This window comes from Sinocyclocheilus grahami, unplaced genomic scaffold (genome assembly GCF_001515645.1).
Source record: "Sinocyclocheilus grahami isolate Dianchi unplaced genomic scaffold, SAMN03320097.WGS_v1.1 scaffold1400.1, whole genome shotgun sequence".
Taxonomy (NCBI): domain Eukaryota; kingdom Metazoa; phylum Chordata; class Actinopteri; order Cypriniformes; family Cyprinidae; genus Sinocyclocheilus; species Sinocyclocheilus grahami.
The window spans coordinates 198,562-203,879 of NW_015506579.1; the positions used below are offsets into that span (position 1 = coordinate 198,562).

A 5,318-nucleotide genomic window follows, 5' to 3' on the forward strand; every position below is an offset into this window, starting at 1 on the left:
AACTCAGATGTAATGTTTACATTTAAATATATTGTTTATATTTAGACTTTAATTTAGACACATTTTCGGTTTATTTTTAATATTTACATTTTACACATAAATCATAAACCCACACCAGCTTCAATAATATTCTTCAAATTGATTCACTAAAATTGGTTTAATTAGTTTTGTTGACACATCTGGCGAAATTGTATCCATTTATTTATCATATCAAGGATTTACAGAAAATGTAAGAGCATAATTTCAGTGGTGGTATAATTTCATGATCTGAATCAGTATGGTCTGTAGTTTAATTTCATAAAACATCCACAAGCTTTTCATCTGCATGTTCAAACCGAAATATCATGTAAAGTTTAGCCTCAGTCTGTTCTAGAGTGTTAGCTTTTATTTTATGTATTTTTTAAATGTAGTCATTTAGCAGATGCTTTTATCCAAAGCGACTAACAAATGAGGACAATAGAAGCAATCAGAATCAACAAAAGAGCAATGATATACAAGTGCAAGAGCAAGGGTTTGTTAAATAATATAATAGAATAGAATAGAAAAAGAATAGCGCAAGCTAGTGTTAGAGATCTTTTTTGCTTTTGTTAATTGTATAATAAAAGAAAAGAAAACAGAATACAAAAAGATTAGAAGGCAAGTGTTAGTTTTTTTGTTTTGTTTGTTTTAAAGAAAACAAGCAGCAAATGAATAGAGTCCAAGTCTAAAAGGGTAAGTTTTTTTAATAGAATAGAATTAGAATAGAGAGTGCTAGAGTTAGAGGGTCAAATAAAGACACTGCACATTTTGCATGTCTCCTTTCTATGATGCACCAATTTCAGGTCTTGGAGTCTCTACTAATGAGCTGATGACCTGAATCAGGTGTGTTTGATCAAGGAGACATGCAAAACGTGCAGTGTTGGGTGCCTCCGGGACCAGGGTTGGGAACCACAGGGGCAGGTCATTCCACCAGGAGGGAACTGTTCATTTAAATGTTTTTAAAAGTGATTTTGTGCCTCTTTGGGATGAACAATAAAGCGACGTTCACTTGCAGAACGCAAGCTTCTAGAGGCACATAACTCTGAAGTAATGAATTTAGGTAAAGGGGTGCAGAGCCAGTGCTGGTTTTGTAGGCAAACGTTAATGCTACTGGTAGCCAGTGCAAACTGATGAACTTACAGTTTAATGCTGAATGTTACTGTATCTGCGCCGCTCTATTCGTGTCGTATACTGTAACAGACATCGACTAGCAAGATGATTCGTTTCCCAAAAGCAGGTTTTAACAGAACATGTTTTTGACTAAACTATTTGCTTTTGAGCTGGAAGTGTGTAGTTTGCACAAGTTGGTGTGTAGTTTTGAGATTGTTTGTAGTTGAGGAAATGGTGAATTGTGTGTTAGCAATCGAGAAAAACTCTAATGTCAAGCCCTATGGTCTTCTACTCAGTTGTGATCTATTTTATTCTGTTCTGTTATTTTATTATTTTGTGTTGTATTGTTTTATTTTCTGTTCAATTCCATCCAGTTCTATTCAGTTTCTGTGTCTATTCTATTATGTTGTTTTATTGTCTTCTATTCTGCTGTCTTTCATTTGGTTCATTTTTCTTCTATTCTATTCTATTGTGCTGTATTCTCTTATGTTCTATTTAATTTTTTCCCTGTTCTATTCAGTTGTGATCTATTCTACTATTTACTCTTTTGTTCTATTGTTGTTTTATTCAATTTTGTGTTGTGTTATATTTATTCTTTTGTGTTGTATTTTGTTGAATTCTGTTGTATTTTTCTGTTCAATTCCATCCATTTCTATTCTGTTCTATTCAGTTTCTGGTTTCATTCTGCCGGTGGTTGAGATCGCCTCGCTCTGCAAGACGGAGATTCTGGTACCTGCACACATCTCACGCCAGAGCCACACAAAAATACACTTTCCTATTTACATTCACTACAGCTACAGGACTCATCAGCTACAGCCAAACCTGTCAGTCAGTGAAGCAGCGAGAAAAGCTCGCTGATGTGATGATGAAAGATGATTTAGGTTCAGCTGAAAAACATGTTAAGAAGCAGCAGAAGCTGATGGATGTTTGTGTTTGCTCAGAAATGTCTGCAGTACGAGGAGCTGGGCCGAAGCGTGTGAGTGAACTGCAGGCAGAGATGAACGACTGGATTCAGCGCGGAGAAAAACTGTTCACTCCATTCAGGACATCACAGCCGACTACTTCAGAGACCCGTCCAGAGCGCTCACAGGTCTCTCTCTCTCTCACACACACACACACACACACACTGCTGTATACATTCAGATCTTCACCGTTTATAATACACTTATCTAATGCTTCAACTTAAATCTGACTCTCACCACAGATGAGCCCTAAAAGTGGCACAGAGATCTGCAAAGCATGCAACAAAATGCACAAATATATTCTAGATTCTCTTGTGAAGTCCCGTACAATCTGCCAACACACACGGTTCATCTTTTTAAGACCTTTCCAGCTTTAATGTAATATAGTATAACATAATATAATGTGAACGTTTGTGTAGATGTGTTCTAAAATGCGCTTCATAAATAATAATGTTTGCTTTGCATATGTCTGTGGTTCGGTCAAATACAACCCTCTCGTACTTGCAGCATGCAGATGCCTCTAAACGTCTGAAAACGTTTGTGTCGGAGGATGAAGCCCCGCCCTCTCATGAATAATGACATCAGACATTTACTCTACGGCTGCAACACACGATTATTCTGATAATCGATTAATCTAACGATTACTAAACGATTAATCGACCAATCATCGATTATTTAGCTGATTAAACGGTAGACTTCGATTGATTATTCAGCTTTTGCAATTAGTTAAAATATTGAGTTATACATATTCTAACAAATAAATAAAGGTAATCACTTCAGCTTTTGAAAATCATATTATGTAATTACAATAATTATACAATTAATTTTTAAAAACAATATATATTTGGCTCACAAAATGAGATGACAGACAGGGAAACTATTATTCACTGTTTAGTTAGCTATATGAAAAAGAAACTGAATGACATAATTCTGCCTGACATCTCCTTCTGTAAGTCACGTGGATAAGAAACAAAATAAAGGTAAGTGGTTTTATTTTTTGGATAAACTATTTTATTCACAACATAATCTCTCCTAAAGTACCTTATAGGGTTATGCTAATCAAAACAGTCCTGAGCTAGATCAAGCTTCTGCAAACCAAACTATCACTTTAATGAAATAATATTTTCCCCACTAATAAAAAGATGTTATCATTAGCTTTAGCTCCACACTGCAGAGCTGCTTTATAACAGAAAATCAGGTTGTAATTCTAACTGAAAGCGACACTGACGCTGGTTGTTCATGTTTAATGCTGTAAAGCTGCTTGATTTAAGGCTCTCTATTGCGTAAAGTACTATATAAACAAACATGACGTGACTTTACTGGAGTACAGAACAAACATCCGTGTCGCTGTAATCAGATGCTTTCTGAACTGCTGCTTTCTCACCGCTGGCAGCTTTTGCGGTGTTTGTTTTGTTATTGAGAGGAAAGCGTGCAGCATATATTTACATTAATCTAAACGCCGCTCAGCAGCCTCAGGTTCGGCTGCGTTTGCTCTGAAGCGCTGTCTTCTCTTGAACTGTATCAGGAGAGCTGAATTACAGTCTTGCGCTACAGCCGCTTTGCGACACGCAGCAGCAGTTTGGTAGCGTGTAGTGCAGTGCAGTTTTTCCTTCTACTCGCAGATATTATTTGCCTTTATGTAGGACCAATAGATTAAAAAATTATTTTATACCAGCTGCCATTGGTTTTTTAAATTACAAATAATCTTATGTATATTATTAATGGAAGTCATTGTTTTTTGTCTGTGTGTTGTGGTGTTTGTTTGTTGATTGTATGTGGTTTACTGCTGGCTGAGAAACTAATGGTCCTTTGGGGATAATTAAGTTGACCGTGACACTGGTAAAACCGCATTACTGCAGGCTCTTTCATTAGGTCATATGAGATCAAACGACTATTCGACAACAAAAATATTTGTTGACAATTTTTTATTGTTGAATTTGTCGATAATGTCGACTAATCGTTGATCGTCGTTCTGACGTGTGTGTGTGTGTGTGTGTGTGTGTGTGTGTGTGTGTGTGTGTTTCTTCAGGTATGGTGAAACAGATGGAACAGGATCAGAAGAGATTTGGCCACGCCTCTTGGGCAATGGCCACGCCCAGACAAGAGAAACTCAGTCCTATTGGATAAAGAGACGCTGCCCTACATGAGAGCAAAAGAGATGTGCATCAAACACAAGAGAGACGAGATCCGAGAGAAGGTGTGTGTGTGTGTTTGACTCTGGATGATAGATGCAAACAGCCTGTAAAATCTGACACACTGATATGTTTTTGTATTTTAACACCTGAGAGTTTGATCAGTATTTGCATGTTCATATGCTCTTTCAATATTTATGTCTCAGAATTTGTCATTGATCCACAAGAGGGAGCAGTTTCACTCTGCTGACAATCAGATGCAGTGTTTTAAAGTGCATTATGGGTATTTTGATGTTGGTTTTGTGAATTTCTGGTTTGTCATATTATAATGTCACACAAACATTCGAATCCGAGTTCAAGGCCGGTTGGTTACCATGGAGACGCCCAATGCTGTTCATATGTGACACATCAATATTTAATGCTGAGCTGTCAGATGACACACACACACACACACACACACACACTCATGCGCTCTCACATACTCACACTCTCTCTCTCTCTCTCTCTCTCTCGCACACACACACACACGTCTGGTTTGCTATCCTTGTGGGGACTCTCCATAGGCGTAATGGTTTTTATACTGTACAGACCGTATATTCTATTGCCCTACACCAACCCTACCCCTAAACCTACCCCTCACAGGAGACTTTCTGCATTTTCAGATTTTCAAAAAATCTTCATTCTGTATGATTTATAAGCTTTTGTACCCGTGGGGACCACAATTTAGGTCCCCACCATGACATGAGTCCCCATGAGTCTGTGTGTATTCAGGTACCCCACCAGAATAGAAAAATAGGTACACACTCTCTCTCTCTCACACACACTCACTCACACACTCACTCACTCTCGCACTCGCACTCACTCTCGCACTCACTCTCGCACTCACTCTCGCACTCACTCTCGCACTCACTCTCGCACTCACTCTCGCACTCACTCTCGCACTCACTCTCGCACTCACTCTCGCACTCACTCTCGCACTCACTCTCGCACTCACTCTCGCACTCACTCTCGCACTCACTCTCGCACTCACTCTCGCACTCACTCTCGCACTCACTCTCGCACTCACTCTCGCACTCACTCTCGCACTCACTCTCGC

General features: G+C 38.6%; 1 long non-coding RNA gene across 1 annotated transcript in view; it reads left to right on the forward strand.

Moving 5' to 3' along the window:
• The first annotated feature begins 1,749 nt into the window (after nucleotides 1–1,749).
• LOC107569980 (uncharacterized) overlaps nucleotides 1,750–5,318 on the forward strand; it is a 7,242-nt gene continuing 3,673 nt past the window's right edge. Inside the window, exons 1-3 of the long non-coding RNA XR_001606973.1 lie at nucleotides 1,750–1,857; nucleotides 2,070–2,218; nucleotides 4,120–4,287. This is a non-coding gene — a long non-coding RNA (uncharacterized lncRNA). The remainder of the gene's footprint in view (nucleotides 1,858–2,069; nucleotides 2,219–4,119; nucleotides 4,288–5,318) is intronic.